Raw genomic sequence first — 19149 nt, 5'->3', positions numbered from 1 at the left:
AAAATAATCGAAGCAAAATCTGGTTTCGCTACTCACTTCCGAACCCACGAACGAAACCAAACTGCCGATTGTATATCAGGTTGTAGCCATCGATGGGAACGTCTAGGAGGACATCTATTCATCATATAACTTGACCACTACCGAGCCCTCTCAAGCTTACACATACAAACACATTATTTGCAATACGAAAACTTTTGATTACTCCTCTTTGTAAAATTCCGGCAATTTAACCAAACTATTTACGAACACCTACATTAGAAGCGCTTATCTTTCACCAATCATGACATCTGAATTTGGTCGGTTAGTGATAAATATGTTTTGTAGTATCGAGACTTATCTCTAAACGCTGATGTTTTCAGTTCAGTACCGATTGCGAAGACAGCGGGAGAGGTCGCGTTGCGCTCGCAAAATTCGTACAAACATCGCGAAAACTTGTTGTGGTCAAATAAATATTTAAAAATATATTTCGCATTATATATCTAGTGTTAAGTTCTGTGATTAAGTGTAAAAAGTGAGTGAGAACTACCAAAAAGTGGATTATTTTGACGCATGTAAGTTTTTTGCTTGTTTTTAATTTTATCTTTAGGCATGTTTTTGTTTAAATACAGATAATAAAAAATTGGGTTAACTATGTTTCAATATTGTGTCTGGAATTGTTGAAAAGGAAAGTCTGTTTAGGTTTTCGTATATTTTGGTCCTTATTTACCTACCAGTAAAAGTTCCATTGAAATTTTCCTGACATAAATTGAACAAGAATGAAAAACAAAATTTTATCATTTAATAAAGGCTTTTTATTTCCGTTAAAATTAAGACAATGCAAACATGGCCTACCTGCAATTCTTTGCAAGGCTTTATAATAAATCTGAATTACACGGAATATGTGAAAAATATAAGCAGAAACGATTTTTTATTACAGTTTCACACTAAGTATTCTTTAATTAAACAAAGTGGAAATCTTTAAACGATAGACTATTTATAAAAGAGTACAGAGCTACTGTAAATTAAAAAAGTATTTCAAAGAATCATGACTTAAATACGGCGCGTAATCAATGCTACAATTTTTGTACAAGAGATAGTTTCCGATAAAGCCAATAATTATGATAACGTATCTTTACCACGTTAACTAAACTGTGAATCATGTTCCTAAAATACATTAAAATTAATTATTATAATTGTGAACATTTAATTATTTTTCTAATTACCAAATCGGTATAAATAATATAATACGATATCAAGTCTGTTATCAGTTATGTTATCTTAAGAAAACGGTGGTAAATACTTTTAATAAATCGGGGATAATGAACGATAAAGCGATTTTTGGAGATACCGGGTTATTAATATCAATTTGTTTATGCATATTTTTAGATATCGAGTGCATATCAGTATGTAGTACAACTGTCACACCTTTACTCACTTAGTAATAACAATAACATCTAGACAGAAGATCAGCCAGCTGCGCAGGACTTATAATAGTGCACAAGCATTTGCTTGGACACAGGTGCACTCACTACTTCTTCACTCTCATTGGACGGTGATCCGACACGATCTGATAGAGATCAAGCGCAGGACTTTCTGAATTGATTTAACTAAAGCATATTTGAAGTCTTTTTTTATACACTTTGATAGAAAAAACAGTGTATTGTTATTTCGAAAGAATTGTATTTGGTGGCTATTAGTTCCTATACAGACTTCATTTGATTGTTTTAAACAGCAGTTTGTAAACAGTAATTCGGATTCATTCATAGCTTTACAATTATTAGTTAATTTGCAACGTATAAAAATATTTTCAAGTTCTAATTCAAAATCTTTCTTGCGATTTAAGTGAGTACAAATTATCTTATAACTAGGTACGTTCTTAGAGCTTAGTTGCCTTAAAGACATTGCAATTTATTGAAAAAGAAATATAAATGTTTATTAAGCGTACAGTTTAACATTAGGTGCCTATATTTTTACTTCTGATCATAGCTATCTTATATCTTAAATTCTACTCTTATAATCCAGGCACATCACATTATTGTCATCACAATTATTTCTAATTATATTGCTATTTTGACAATATTATCAAAACGATTACTTTTGTATATAGCTTAAAGTTTAGACAGCTATTCTCTTGCAATATCGGTTTTCAGTACAACTAGAATGCTTCAGTAGTTTTCCCATTTAGCTAATTAGTTTCTGGTATACCTTTCAATAGGTGACACTATTCATTCCACTGCATATCGGTCGGAATTTTATCAATAGGTTACATTACACTAAGGGATGCAAAATTTTGGTTCGGTAATGTAAGTATATTTTTTCAAATTTTTTACCTTGTTGTTTTTGTATTAAAAACCGACGGTTTGTTCCCACTAGTTCTACTGCTTAGTTCTACCGTAGAACTAATGGGAACTTTTTTTCCCACTAGTTCTACTATTTGAGGTGTAACAAAATAGTAGAACTAGTGGGAATTATGGTTTTTATTGGTATTCCCACTAGTTCCACTGAACATTTGCAGTAGAACTAATGGGACATTTTGTTCTACTAGACAGAAGAAGTACAGTCGACGGCCTGGGTGGTTATCTGTAGTTGTAATTTTTTTCAGAGCTCAAAATCGATAACAATCAGAATAACTTAGATTTTTTTCATGAATTACAACAAAAATTAAATGTTTTTCATTATAAAAGTACTTGGACAGCAGACATGAAGAGGAGCTAGGTGGTGTTTGAAATCAGACATTGATATTCATCTACAACACTACTAATTAAAAGACATTGTTTATAATAATACACATTGAATAGCAATGTAAGTAAACAATAACGCAAAAATTACTTTGAAGAGACTGACTATTTGAACTGCAGCCCTATGATTTAGGCAAAAAAATAACAAATAAATAAAAATAATCTTTTAAAAAAACACAATAATTCGGACATTTACCGTCGTACCACAAAAAAATGTAAACGTCTGTTGAACACTTGTATAAATGACAAACGACGTTGAAATAAGGTCCCTTTTGTAGCCACACTTTTTTAGATAAGTGTTCAACAGATGTTTAACTTTTTGTATTAATACTGTTAGTTTCAAACACAACACTCACATCAAACTAACAAAATCAAAATCAAAAAATCTAAAATCATTTATTCAAACTTGGCTGCAAGACAGCACTTTTTGAACGCTAGGAATTTACAATAGACAGCCCCCAAAACGCCCGCCCTTCACCACTTCCTATGTGTTTTTGCTGGGAAGAAGAAGTGGCGCTACAAACTCCCCAGCAACACATGTCTGTCTGTAGGTTAGAAGAACCTTTTAACTAAACTGACTTTAGTGTGTTTTTTTTAATCAATGTGTCAAATACCACCATAGAGGTGTTATAAAATTTTATAACACCTCCACCTGTTTAAAAATCAGAAGAACAAAAAGATTAACTAGCTCCTCTTCATTTCTGCTATCCTAGTACTTTTATAAAGAAAAACATTAGATTTTTGTTGAAAGTAATGAAAAAAATCTAAGTTATTCTGCCTGCTATCGATTTTGAACTCCAAAAAAAATCACAACTATCGGCCGTCGACTGTATTTCTTCTGTCTAGTAGAACAAAATTATGTCCCATTAGTTCTACTGCCAATGTTCAGTGGAACTAGTGGGAATACCAATAAAAACCATAATTCCCACTAGTTCTACTATTTTGTTACACCTCAAATAGTAGAACTAGTGGGAAAAAAAGTTCCCATTAGTTCTACGGTAGAACTAAGCAGTAGAACTAGTGGGAACAAACCAAACCGACAATAGTTAGTTACTCGTACTTAATGTCAATAGATTAGGTACTTTGGCTAAATAATTAGGTAAATAGTACAGTGAAAAAAACTGATATACTTATTATCTTTAGTTACGCTTAATTAAACATGTTAAATCATGATTACCTATTTATATATTTTGAAGCTTAATTTGAAGAATAAGGCCTTATTTACAGCAATACGAATTATGTAGATATATTATTCGAAGGGTGTAACAAATTATGATTTTTATTATTTCTACCCCAATGTTCAGCTTTTCAGCTACCCCGATTATCCTTTATAGGTAAGTAAACGCTGTCATAAAATTAAACGCGATGTCATTAGGAGTGTCATCATGTAAAAGTGTCGTCAATATTACCCTCGTTTAAAATCGGGAAGATTTTGTTAAAATGGTATTTTGGTTATTAGTCAACACGTTGCTATTTTTAAAGAACGTAACAGTGATCATTAATTGATTATTTGGTCAGTTACCAAGGGCTTCCAAATGGCTTCCCGCATCCAAATAAAAATAAAGCCATTTCCGTCTCCAAGACATCAAAAAACTCCATCACAAATGCTATCTGTATCGTAATAGCCGTTTTAGGGCAAAAGCATAACAAAGATAACTCGATCCTGCGATCGTCCCGAGCCGCTTACATAGTCACGAGCTTCTCCTGTGAAAGCACTTATCTAATTAATAAAACAAACTTCAAACACACGTCACAACAGCTAAGAAAGTAAGCGATTAGGTCATTGTATCAAGTTTACTACGTTGATAGGTCAAGGTGAAACTATGTTATATTTTTCCTTCAAGCTTTTTCTACTTGTTTAATGATATGAAAAAAATAATACTTACTGGCATGTAGGTAGAAAATGTTTAATATTTTCACATTTACTGGGTTTTTACAATAATACTGAATGTGGCCAATGCAGGTTTTCAAAACCTTTTAAATGCATAGAAGAAACCAAAACAGTATCGTAAGTGCGATTGAATTCCTAATAATAAAATACAAGAAAAAAACAACGAATGCGTATTAATAGCAGCGTTTTACCTGAAATAAAACGCATATTAAATACTTACCTTATTTGAAGCTTACTAGTTTGAGATAGGCACCTACGTGTTTTCCGCTTTTATCTCCGTCCTTTTCTACCCCATATCTTGCATCTCTCTCGCACACCGACCAGTTTCACTCCCCACCAGGCAGGAGGCGACGAGTGTTCTCGGCGGCCACAGTTCGTCATTGAGTCGAAAACACCAGGCAGAAATTAAAATGTAAGCTTCAAATAAGGTAAGTATTTAATATGCGTTTTATTTCAGGTAAAACGCTGCTATTAAATTCTTGACCGTTATTTGAAGCTTACTAGTTTGAGACGTGTTTGTTATCGCCTGGTGGAAGTGGACGCCAATGTGAGCAAAAGCACAATGAAATTGTGTATGTAAATAGGTACTTAGGTACACGAGTAATCACATGTAAGTATGTGTATTGCGTCCTGGAATACTAATGTAATCAAAGTTAACTGGTACTGGTACTCAGCTACATCCTGTTAGACTGGAAGCCGACCCCAACATAGTTGGGAAATGGGCTCGAAGGATGAGTAATAAAAATTAAAAGAGAGATGCAAGAACAAAAGCAAAATTGATTTCATTTTCTAATAGTAATTAACAAAAACATTGCGATACTTCTTAATAACAATAGTAACAAAAATATAGACATTAATCAGCTGGATTAATTAAATAATCGAGATAACTTGCTACTTCTATTTAGTGGGTATCTTTCCCTTCTGTAAAAATGGGCAAATGTATTGCCTGATCGCCAATTACCCTTTGCTAATATATCGTCCAAAAGTATATTGTCAACACAGATTTTGACGCTACCGCCGAGTGGAAGCTTCCTGGGGTTGTAGTTATTCCTGCCTCTTTTAACAATGTCTTAATCCACCCGCATCATCGTTCGGGTGCCTGCCTTTGGTTGGCCTCTAACGGATATAAATAAATTTAAGGAATTAGCCGATGTCCGTCTATCTTCTAACAAGGCTTTAGTCTTTCTGACCCAATACACTGGACTTAGATTTATATTTTCCTGATTATCCATCAAACAACAACCCGACTGCCTATGACTAGAACTGTCGGTCTTAGAGCCAAAGACTGGCCATAAGATTAAATTATCTTTGTTGTTTTTGAAATGTTCTGGGTCTATTGCAAGCAAGGAAAGATCATGGACTCGCCTTTCCGAAACAAGCTAGCAAAAGAAAGAGCAGCAGTGTGCCTGGAAGTTGCAAATGGATTATTCTCGTCTACGTTTACTGCACTTAAGTAGGTTACCAATTGGTCATTATTCCAGATGGACGGCTTCCCGGGGAACAGGTTTGCTCAGCGCTATTGATTTTAAATTGTGTCCGACTAGAACGTGTGAACCTAGCTCTCCAGTGGTTTCTGCATTGCATAGTGTAGCTATAACTGACTTGTGTAATAAAATAGTATTGTATGTTAGTTTATTTACTATGTGTAAGTCTGCTAAAAATTGGGTAAGTATAGGTCCAAATAGGGATTCAAGGATTCATAGGATCCAATTTCATACTTTTCGCCCCAATTTAACCATCGACTCCAAGCTGATTGATAAGTGTTGCGTGTGGATTGAAGAAGACTTCAGTCGGAGAGACTCCTTGTCCCTCCCCCCCCCCCCCCCATTTCCCTGACCTTGGCAGGGGGTATCCCCGTTGCTGTGTCTATCGGTTTCTGCTCGAGGTTCATCAGTGTGTAGGGTACTGCTAATGATCGGGACTTCAAATCTGCTCGCCAAAATACCTGGTGCCACCGAAGGAACTACTATGAGATTAACTCCCGTTCCTGAATTGAGATGACTGAGGACCTACGGTATAAGGTAAGGTGGCGGTAATACCCATGCTAGCGGGTAAGTCAAAACTTGAGAAAAAGGCATCGTGGAACCCCGCTTTCGGGTCCTTCAGATCTAGGGGCACGTAGTACACAACTATGTGTCCCTGGGCTCGCTTCGAGGCAAGTAGGTCCACTGCTGATACAAGATGCCACTCCGGTGGAGGTTTGTGTCGGGAGAGATGGTCTGCCTGACTGTTGAATAGGGCTGGTATATGATTCACGACGTGATAGATTTGATACAGCTCAAGATAACTGAATACTCTGTACGTCAAGTTCGGTAGGCTCCTTGATCGGGTGCCACCTTGATTTCTTAGATATGACACCACAGTCCCATTTTTGCATTGAAAAATGGCTGTTGATCTCTTTAGCAACTTGCCGTGATTTTCCAGTTAATACTGCAAGCATCTCTTTCAGATCGCAGTGAAAGCCTTTTTCTCTCTCGTTCCATGAACCCATTACGGGAGTTCCGTTCAGTTGTGCCCCCATCCTACATCGGAGGCGTCCGTGGTTATAAGGTGACAGGGAAGTGGCGAATGAATATCCAAGGTTTGGTGGCAGCTGACCAGCCACCACTTTAGATCTGCTAAGGCATCTGCTGGTAGGTTCAACATTGCTATACTCCATTCACCGAGCCGTGAGCCCACAATGTAACCAAAGAATGACACTTTTTCAAAATGGTGGGTATAACCCGACCGATGACAAAAACGTCACATTTTTATGTAAAATGTTCTTAGTATCGTGGTCTTCAATTAAGTAGGGTTCTATGTATGACAGTCAAGACTTCTAGGTTCATTTTACATGTAAACGATTTACTACATATTTCATTAAAATTAAGAAAATAATTTACGGCCTTTATTATACATATTTGATTTCAAATAAGTTTGAAAAGATTGCATAAGTTCCACAGACATCGTTCTAAAATATCATTTCTAATGTTGTCAGTATATTACTTTCGTAGTTATTTTTATAAAATATGATCATTACTTCAATCGTGACTTATAAGAACCCTTTTTATGGTTTGTTCACCGTTTGGCTCACGGTTCCATGAATAGGGTAGGTATAGATTGCTGTTCAACACTGCATTGAGGAAAGTGAGGAGAGCCCGGTAATGCAGTCCGCCGTATGGAACAACGAAAACTTGCGAAGTTTAAAAGTCCTATCAAGCTATGCAGGTCTTCTAAGTTTGTCGTGCTGTTTGTCACGTAGTGCGTTTTGTCATTATCTTGTTGATAATGCTTGCGATTTATTCACTTGCCATCCAAAACGTGGTGCAAATGATCCCAAAGTAGGCAAATATATCTTGGTGAGCCACCAGAAAATCGAGATACACAATTATAAGTAACCCTTGAGTTTTCAAAGTTTGAGCCACCCAAATTGGTCACTGTGGCGAAGGTCTTGGGTGCCGTGCTTAAGCCAAATGGTAGGCACGTAATCTGAAGCAGTCTTCTTCTGTATACTAGTCGAAGAACATGTCTGTGACCTCCGGCTACCGGAAGGTAGAAGTAAGCCTGGGCGAGATCCACTTGCACAGCCATTCGTCTTTCTGAAGAAACTCTAGCACCCGAAAAACATTTATTAAACTGAAGGGTTCCGTAATTATGAACTTGTTGAGAACCTTGAGATTGAGTATTGGACGGTTCTTTCCGTCGCCTTTTGGGCACAAGAAACATATTGGAAAGAAAGCTGGCAGAATTTGCAGCTATCAATAGAACTTTTTGTTTTATCATTTGGGATATGACGACATCCATCTCTTTGGACTCTCTGGTCAAATCTGGCATTATCTATCAAAGGTGGCTCTTGGCCAATGGTATGCGATACCCAGTTATTATTTTTGACAAGAAAGGCGGAGCTCCCATTTCTTTCCATTGGTCTTGATATAATGTTAGGCAACCCGCCTGGAAAGTCATAACTTACGTGCCTTGTTGGACGCATCAAAGTCCGCCTGCGGTCCTGGACGCTTTCTGTTTCCTCTGTTGGACATGGTTCCTATTGTAATTTACTCGTGATATCCCAAGGGAGCTTTTAGAGTTTTGCGTCACACGCCATTCAGCGTGAGTGTGATTACCATTTCCCTTCGAGGGAAGGTTATAATGGCGACTCTTCGAAAGTCGATCCAAAAAGCCACCCTGCGAGGGTAGATTGCAATGATGGTACGACCCGCAACATGCATGATTGGTACCCTGCGAGGGTCCGTGATAATGAGCCGACCCCTGCGGGGGGTGGCTAGTATACTTACTGGTCCCTGCTTTGTAATGATGCTGCGACTCGCAAAATGCAAGATTGGTACCCTGCGCGGGTCCGTGATAATGAAACGACCCCTGTGGGGGGTGGCTAGTATACTTACTGGTCCCCACTTTGTAATGATGCTGCGTCTCGCAACATGCAAGATTGGTACCCTGCGCGGGTCCGTGAAAATGAGCCAACCCCTGTGGGGGGTGGCTAACATACTTACTGGCAGTCCTAGGCGGAGCGTACCAAGTCTTTCAAGGCCGAAAAGCATCATACGCCGAGATAATGAGCCGACCCCTACGGGGGGTGGCTAACAGACTTACTGGCAGTCCGAGGGGAGCGTACCAAGTCTTTCAAGGCCGAAAAGCATCACACGCCGAGATAATGAGCCGACCCCTACGGGGGGTGGCTAACAGACTTACTGGCAGTCCGAGGGGAGCGTACCAAGTCTTTCAAGGCCGAAAACCATCACACGCCGTGATAATGAGCCGACCCCCATGGGAGGTGGCTAACAGACTTACTGGTAGTCCGAGGGGAGCGTACCAAGTCTTTCAAGGCCGAAAAGCTTTCTTGACACCATCAGCCCTCTTCAAGTGCGGTAGTGATCAGTCCGAACTAAGGAGATGCTGGTTGGACCGCACCTCACACCATTCTTTTTTGTCAAACCGTTGAACGCCTTGCAGGATTGAACTAGGGCCACAGGTGCCTTAGGAACTTCGGGCTTGCTTTCTTTTCCATAGTCACGTGCACGGGCTGTGGTAGCTTTATTATTTACCGCATCTGTATTTGCTTTATAAGTCACTCATTCTGAAAACAAATTACTGAAAAAAAAGTACACGGAAGAAACTCGTGACAAAAAAGGGGTAGATGTACAAAATATTAACACTTGATTTCGCAAAATCGAATATCGAACGGTAAAAAACCGTTAACAAATTGTATAAAATATTATAAACTCACCTGTGTTCTGCGAGAGCACTGAGTTTATTTTTCAACGAAATACTACAGCGGTTGGTTAGACAACCTTCTCGGGCGGAAAACAAGACGCCAATGACGAACTGTGGCCGCCGAGAACACTCGTCGCCTCCTGCCTGGTGGGGAGTGAAACTGGTCGGTGTGCGAGAGAGATGCAAGATATGGGGTAGAAAAGGACGGAGATAAAAGCGGAAAACACGTAGGTGCCTATCTCAAACTAGTAAGCTTCAAATAACGGTCAAGAATTTAATAGTACGTGATACAAAAATAACAACAATTCATGTAATTTGTTCAGCATTTACTTCAAAGCTTATATTTTTTCATACATTATTGTTACCTTCAAAATGACGGATTAGCAGAATTCTATTTATAGATTTTTTTTTGCATTTTTACGTATTTATACATTTATATACGTATCGGTTTCGGTGCTAAAGTTCTGAAATTGACGTCAGAGCTTCGACAGACAGATTCTCGCATCCGACCTTGGATTATTATTTATTAGATTGGTTCAAAAACTACCACAAGAACCGCTACACGTCGGTGTGTGTCGCGGGTTCGTTAAGTAGCATGGTCTCAACTGATAAAGGCACAGCACAAGGTTCAATTATCGGGCCAACTGAATACTTACTGTACGTGAACGACATGTGTAACATTTTCACAGAAGGCTCCGTGTACCAATTTGCTGACGACACATGTTTGGTTGCTGCACATAAAGACATACGTGAGGCGCAGAGAGTGATGCAGTGTAACTTCGACCTCTTATGCAAGTGGGCCCATGACGTTGGTCTTGTAATTAATACAAAAAAAACTAAGTTAATTTACATACACTCACCTTACCTGACAGCGTCTTGTGTGCCTTCTGTCGTTGCTCATGAGCACCTGTGTCTTCACCGACCGGTCAAAGCGTGTAGTTGCTCCTCATTGGAGCTAGTGACTCAGCATATGTACCTTGGTCTGATAATAGATAGTAACTTCCACTGGAGGCCGCACATCGATCATGTATGCAATAAGCTCAGGTCTATATTAGCAAAACTATCGATACTTAAGTATAAACTACCATATAAAATACTTAGAACATTGTACTTGGCATTGGCTGATTCCGTAATTGATTACGGCCTAAGTAGCTACGGACGAACATACAAGACTTATATTGAAGACATTTACAAGTTACAGTTACGCATTTTAAAAACGATAGTACCCAAAAAAATAAAACAGCAATTCCAAGATGATGACTCGGGTTTATTTAAGCACTGTCAAATTGTTAATGTATTTGATAAGGTACGTTTACGCGTTATAAGTGAAAATTGTCACAATATTCTCAATATCCGTAAATACGAAAGGCTAAAGTCGTTGCGTTGTTTAACATATTTACCTACATTTATCATACCTAAATCTAATAATATCTATGGAACAAGGACGTGGGAATGTATGCTACCATCATATTTAAATGACCTGCCCATTGAACTCTGCAGTAAAATAAATCCTAAAAACTGTCAAAAGATACTAAAGAAGTACTTTCTAGACTGCAGTGCGATCTAGAAAGTAACTCCTTATGTATATATAATGTATACCTATGTATAAATGTGTCACCGAGTTGCCGTGGCTGACATACCACTGTTAAACCCGCGATGGTTTGTGTCGGTATGTTTACTGTTATGTAACCAAATTGTAAATCTGATATTTTGAATAATAAATAATAAAAAAAAAAAAAAAATCTGTCACAAAGATTGACAATATGTCCAATAATGTTAAGACGTTGTGGTAGGTTGATGTTTTAAGTGAACGTAAGGAAAAATAATGCCCGTTTTCACCAACAATCTCTTAATCTAAGTGCCACTTATAATAAGGGCCCTCCCAATTTTGACATAAATAACTATGTATAAGGGACACCTAAACTTTGGTGAAAACGAAATTCTTATTAAGTGTTCCGTAAATGCTCTTACGGGATCCCTAAATTTAGGTATTTGTTGGTGAAAATGGGCATAAGTAAGTGCGTTAAAATTTTGGCATATAACTGAAGGAAATACTTAGTGTTTTAAAAATATTCAGCAACTGGATTTTGTCAACTAGAATCACCAGAGTCCTTAAGAAGCTTCTCCGAACATCTCATAAATAAGCTTATAACAGATATTTGTTCAATGAGGACAAGACGATTATCTAGCTAGGTTGATGGTTAGTTTGTTATAATGTGCCCTTTGTCATGGAAGAAAACTAAAGCGCAACATATATTTTTTGAATTAAATAATATTGGATAATCAATAATAATGATTTATAATTTATAAATCGATCTCAGTGGCGTGCACTTGGAGAGGCCTATGTCCAGCAGTGGACTGCGATAGGCTGATGATGATGATGATGATGAATAATAATGATTTTAGAGGCCACAATTTTCCTTCATGATTTCAGCCAACTGTATTTGACTACTACTCCTAAAAGTATTCTATTTTTGTTTATGGCAACCGATGTCGTCGATATATTCAGCCCAAACGCGCCAAATCCAACGTCAGATTGACAGTTGACAGATTGACGCCTATCCTTTACTGAGACGCACATGACTATTTTATTAGATCGATAGAAAACGGTATCACGTTTTATGAAATTCCAGCTTCGATAATAGAGTATTCCATGTATGGGACTGGTATTTTATAAAGATGTAAACTGGAATATTGGTGGGACGTTTTTAAAGGCTGGCCGAAGATGAATACTGTGCCTTGCAAATAAGTGCCTATCTGTAAATGTCAATAATAATATTATTTGCCGTACCAATATAAAAAAAAAATAACGTCAAATAGTTCTACTGAATTTTGAAAGTTCATATCGAATCGATAACTGTAATCTATACTTATAATAAATCTGTAGAGAGGTCAATTCTGTACATTCAATATATTTCCAAAATATCTATCAGGGGGTGATTAGTGATCGATACTGATGCCAAAAATGCAATCAGTAAAATTTTAGTCTGTCTGTCTGTCTGTATATTCGTTTTGGAAACAAAAACTACTCGACGGATTTTAACGAAACTTGGCACAAATATTCTTCATACTCCTGGGCAGGTACTTTTCACCACGCTACAATCAATAGGAGCAGAGCAGTGATGGGAAATGTTGGGAAAACGGGAGAAGTTACTTTGTTTTTAAACTTCCGTCGCGTGTGCAGCCTTAGTGGTTAAAGCTAAGTAGCAATAGGCTAGGTACGCATAGATTTAGATAACTGGATAGGCTGGTGATTATTATTTCTTCCTCTCTTTGCACAAAGTCCGAATCTAACGCGGACGAAGTCGCTGGCAGAATCTAGTAATTTAATATGAGCGTTTCCTCGAAAATCTTACTTGACGTACCTTTATGTAAGTAGGTACACAAAGTTTACATAATAGAATAAGTTCAAACGACTCCATATATCACATCATTCTCACTTCACTCATACAATAATAGAAAAAATATGAATTCAATTTGCGTCCCTTGAATTTATGAACCCCGCTTATTGATTTAGGGTCCCAAAGGATGGCAAACGGGTCCCAATCTTTTAATTCCTTTATCCAGATACATAAAAGAGGTTCTATATCTAACATTCCTATCATACGGAAGCGTTCCTGTGATGTTGGGAACGACTTACTATTGGAATCAGTTTGGTCAATATTTGAAGCCGCCTACTCAAATAATATTAAAAATCGTTATATGGAAAACATTTGGAAGGATAACAAGAGCCTCCATTAAGAAACAACACAGAATTGGTGCAAGTATTGACTAATTGTACTTTACTCATGTTGGAGCCAACTTCAAAGTTGGCTGGTAAGACAAATTGTTGGCTACATATTCTAGTACCCACAAGTAGCAACTTGACAAGTAATTTTCCACTCCCATCAATGTCATGTGACAGCGACATCTTCGATACATTTCAGATACAGTCCTTATCTAAATACTGTAACACTATCTATACCGTTAATATCTCTACAATTTTTACAAATAGATTTCATGAACTGATTATATTTTTAGTTCAGGTATTTTTTTAACTGTAAAAATTGAGTCATACCTGAAAAAACAAAATGGCGTGTCCATTGATTTGTTTGTTATCCCATTTAAACAAAAAGAAGGGGCATGATAAGTGTAAAATGTGTGTCTGTGTTATCGCAACTCCTAAACTGATATCTTCGATCATTGATGAAATTCCGTATACTACTTTATCTGCGTACTAAAACTGAGAAAGATGTTTTATTTCTTTTTTGTATCGAGACCGATTGCTTAGTCAAGATTAAAAATTTTATGAATCGGTTCACCTGCACGGAATAACGTTTTTAATTAACTCCTCTATTTGCAATACATTTCTGGACAAAGCTGCTATTGAATTTTGCCATAACACCCTATTCACCTGCGAGTAAATTAGTCGACAGATTCAATTACAAACTTTTGTGTTTTGAATTTACGGACCTGTTTCCCGGCCAATTACGTACGTCAATTTTAATAACTTTTTTTTAAAGTTTCATGAACCACATAAACCACTTTGCATGTACTACAACCTACTTACTACTAAGTACCCAGTTTTTTACCTATGTTCTTAAACGAGTTTTAAGACTGAATATTTCGCTATAATGTTAAGTTATAAGGAGTAGAAGATTGTCATAGTATGCGCATGTAATGAGGAGGGATGATAAGCATGCAACATGATAAGCATGCATGGAGATGAAGAGGACGACCAAAGAAAAGATGGATGGATTGCCTGAAAGATGACATGAATAGGAAGGGAGTGAGTGTCAGTATGACGAGTGACAGGGGAAAATGGAAGAAGATGACATATTGCACCGTCCCCCAAATAAAATTGGGAACAGGGCAGGAGGAAGATGAAGTTAAGTCATAAGAAGTAATCTACGTTACTTGTACTACTGGATGTTATATATCTGGGATCAAAATTAAAGGTTCTGGGCCTTTAAGAATCCGGACTTAATTGGCGACCTTGCTTCTTTATTTTACACAGACCGTAATCAGCTGCCGAGTTTTCCCATAATGATCATCTTGTACCCCAATTTTGCATAGCGAAGGTAAACCACGGAGTTTCTTTCTACTTTATAAGTTACCCTAAAATATGGGTGAGACCACGGGATACACTAATTTGTATACGTAAAATTTTGTCTGTGTAGATATTTGTTAGGCTTTCACACAAAAAATATTGAACGGATACTGATGAAACTTGGCAGTAATATTGCAGTCTGCTTATTATCGGAAAGTATTTTTCTAGTGTCGCATGTGAAACCATGGGACACATAAACATCAATACTAATTTAATAAAAGGAAACATTTTTTTTTGTTTGTATGCACCCTAAAGGCTACAAAGCCAGGTTTGTACCCGAAACTACTGAGCCGACTTGAAAATATCTTTCATCGTTGGAAAGCTTCACTCTTCCCGGGTAACAGGCTATATTTTATCTCGGTTAAGGCAGTATTTCCCTCGGGACGCGGGTGAAACCGTGGGAAAACGGCTATTCATATATACATATATCACACTAACTTCTGCATGTGGTTTCACCCGCATCCCGTGGAAACCTCTCCACGAACCCGGATAAAAGTAGCCTATAGCCTTCCTCGATAAATGGGCTATCTAACACTGAAAGAATTTTTCAAATCGGACCAGTAGTTCCTGAGATTAGCGCGTTCAAACAAACTCTTCAGCTTTATAATATTAGTATAGATAAAATGTTCCTACTTTTCCCCATCTCAGTGTGACATGAAAATAACGTTCCAGAATCTGATGTCACCGAAGTCAAGCCTTTTATGTACCCTCTAAAAGTTCGGGGTCTCATTTATAGGTCACTTATATTAAATAGATTTAAGAACTTGGGTTGATTTCTGTTCTAGGTAAGTTGTTTACGACTTCCCTTGTTTTTGGGGCCGGTTAATAAAATAAGTTTGTCTTTGAGAGAAGTTTGAATTCTGTTTTGAAAGGCGTAAGGGATCATTTACTTGTTATTTGATGTTTTTCTTCATGTAATAGAGAATAAGAGATATTCGAGAGATTCCTATTACAACGTGCCTAGCTTTTGTTTACCGTCGCCTCTCGCTAACTTTGGAATTAATTTGAGTTATCAAATATCCTGGATTTTATCTTTTTTTGCCTTTTTAAATCATTCCAATAATTTTGGATCAAAGAGTTAAAATAAACAAAAATATTTGTTTGTATTTTTGAGTAATTTTAATTACCTATTAACCGAAGTTACATTCAAAAAAATCATTTAGAAATATTTACCCACGCAATAAATAGGTATAACCCATGACGATATCATACACATTTTAATTTCAAAACGTTTACATTATAAGCCTAAACCAACATGTTTTATTATTTTTAATTAAGTATTTGTTTGTTTATGTTGCGTTGGAAGTGAGAAATCGGCGGTCTTGATAAATGACCGGGGTACGCGTTGCCCCGCGACTGTGACAAAGATGCAATCCATCACGTGGAAGGACAAAGTTCAAGGGTTCAAAGTAAGAAGTAATGGAGTGCCCTACTTATATTAACTACAGGAAAATCGTTACTTCCATAGGTATCTACAGTTCGTGAATTAGCCGTCTCAAGTTATTTCCAATTGGATCAGGATAAAGAAAAAAGGATCCTGTTTGTGCTTTCCATATTTTTTCGGAAGTTTTAGCGTGACGCAAGCAAACCTTTTGGCGTACACATTTACCTCGATTCATTCAAGACATTCAACAAAAACTACGATTTCAAACTTAAACAACGTCACGTTTGACCAGAATACTAGATGACATGTTACCGCACAAGCAGGTAACGCATGACAAATATGAATTATTAAAGATGCTCATTAGGATTTCGTAACGATTTTACTTATATCCGTATAGATTAACGCGTGGTTGCTATTTGTTTGTGGTCACATCATTTGATTATCATTGTTTATTCATTAACTGGTTTTTAATTTGCCTGTGAAATATCTAAATATATTGTCATCAATGGGCTCGTAGCTGAGTCAAAGCCGCGTGGATCGATTTATCATTGAGTTGGCAACGCTTGGCATCATGACGCGTACTTCCGTGTTTTGGAAGGCACAATAAATTGGTGAGTCAAGTCTCTCGTTTGAATATTTTTGACAGTCGTTGAGGGTAGTCAGAAGCCAGAAACTCTGACAATCAGTTTTACCAAGGGATATTATTAGGTTGCCCGGGTTGTATAGGTCACATGGGCATTCGCTCTACTGGTACTCAACTGCATTTGGTAAGACTGGAAGCCGACACGTTCGGCTAGGCAGATGCTGATATTGTCATCAACCCGACTGCAAACGTAGGTATCTATGGCAGCTTAAAGAGTCTCGTATTCTAAATGGAAGCTAGACAAACAAGGCCAGTAGTTTAGAACGAGTCTTGGGATGAATTTAAACCAAGCGAGTAAATGCTTATTCTGTCCTTTTTTTTAATTTTTATTAAAAAAAAATTTTTTTAACGACGTCAAAAATCATCAAATGACCCCTCCCGCTGTGGGTTAGCAGCGTGAGGGAGTTTCAGACTCTTACTGACTAAAAACCGTCGTGTTCCGTCATTGGCCTTTTATGTACCAGGTCCGCGGTATCTTTTTCGAACAACCCGCAGATGCTTATTCTGTCCTCACTAGGATATTAGGCACTAAGATTTTCTTTCTGTTATTTTACATTCAGTGTAGTACGTGTGTATATTGAATACGTTTCAAAAACGAGGAAACGGGTTTTATTTTGCTGTTGCAGAACAAAGTTTAGCTTAGGCAACCTGACGCGTAACGCTTTAAACAAAACAGATTTGTTGTTTTACAATGTTTTGTGCATTTCGTGTAAAAGCAAGAAGTTTTTTTTTTTCACAAACAGGAGTCCAATCGCACCGTTCAACAGTTGTCAGTCTCTTTTGAATATTTTGTTGTATATCAATTGTTATTAAAATTACTAGCTGGATAATACGTACTATATACTTAGCTTTCGTAGATATTATTATGTAGTTCCTGAGCTTAGCGCATTTAAAAAAACAAACTCTTTGGCTTTATAATAGTAGTAGGAAACCGTAGAAGACACACTGCCACACAAGACACTGGCGCAAAAGACAATAATTTTAAGTTACCTATAAATAAATATTGTTACTAAGGGTTTCAATATGAAAAGATGTAATTCGTCATACGTTTACACAGGGCACATTAATTCATGATGACAGCTATTGTGATGGATTGCCCTCGAATTGGTTGCTATGCTAGTACACGTCTCGGGTTACTGCCTAGAAATAGTATCGTAACCGTAAAAGAATTAGTACGTTATTTATCATAGAAATATATACACACTACACACTATACCTACATGTATACAAACTTCAACATTGCGCTGTTGTATGGCAATGCTAGTTCTTTGTCTTCGGGCAAAGCTAGCTTTATTTCGGAATAAGCCAGCCCTCTGGTCACGTGAAGCATGGACGAGTCTTTTCTTTAAATAAAATAAATATCCAAAACAAACAATGCAATAAAAAACCGCTTTGTAAGAAAATATATAAGTATTGAAAATATAGAACGACCAAAGAAATGATGGATGGATTGTGTGAAAAACGATAATTATGGCTGGCCAATTTAGACACGCAACTCATTTGTTTTTTCCTTTGGGAATCAAAACTGCAACTGAGAAACTCACTCTCCAAAAGTGATGCGCAAGTAATGATCCAAGTAATGATTTTTTTTTAAACGTCGCTCCGGGCCTAAAAAAATTCGGTACAATTTCGCTTTTAGCTTGTATAATTGTTTTAAATGCCTGTGGCGGGGTTGATCAAATTCCGTTTCAAAATGTCAAACCCGAAGTAAAATTCCTGGTTACTTTTTTAACAACACCAGGCGGGCAGCCTTTCGAAGTCCGTACACGTTTCTATACCCACAAGAATAAGGCTCAAAATCTAACACGACAATGTCTGTATAATCCCAATTTGTGAGGACGCCGGGTGACTTAGAATCGACGCAGAGAACTGTTTCATATTTTGCTTGTAGAGCTTGGAGAACAAAATGGCAAGTGGAGGTGCCATGAGGAAAATCGAGCAACGTTACTGTATTCGCCCTTATACGCTTTCTTTGGACCTGATATTCTTTTGTAATAGGAAAAATCATTGCTATTTCAAAGAACCCGAACGCCCGAACGTTAGTCTACTCGTAACTGATCGTTTTGGTAATGTCCACCGTACGAATTTAACCTAGAAGAAGGCGCCTGACCGACCTGCATTAAAGCACCTCCGCTCATCTGTCCTTACTCCGTGGAATCGACGCAGAGAATTGTACCACAGATTGCTTGTAGAGGCATATACGTGAATGTCAGGAAC

General features: G+C 37.4%; 1 protein-coding gene across 1 annotated transcript in view; it reads left to right on the top strand.

Moving 5' to 3' along the window:
• Positions 1-365: 365 nt before the first annotated feature.
• The window catches only part of LOC124640759 (atrial natriuretic peptide receptor 1), a 265956-nt gene continuing 247172 nt past the window's right edge, over positions 366-19149 (top strand). The window contains exon 1 of the mRNA XM_047178678.1: positions 366-551. The gene's annotated coding sequence lies outside the window, so the exon portion shown is untranslated. The remainder of the gene's footprint in view (positions 552-19149) is intronic.

This window comes from Helicoverpa zea, chromosome 21 (genome assembly GCF_022581195.2).
Source record: "Helicoverpa zea isolate HzStark_Cry1AcR chromosome 21, ilHelZeax1.1, whole genome shotgun sequence".
Taxonomy (NCBI): Eukaryota; Metazoa; Arthropoda; class Insecta; order Lepidoptera; family Noctuidae; genus Helicoverpa; species Helicoverpa zea.
This window is presented reverse-complemented; position numbering and strand designations above follow the sequence as displayed.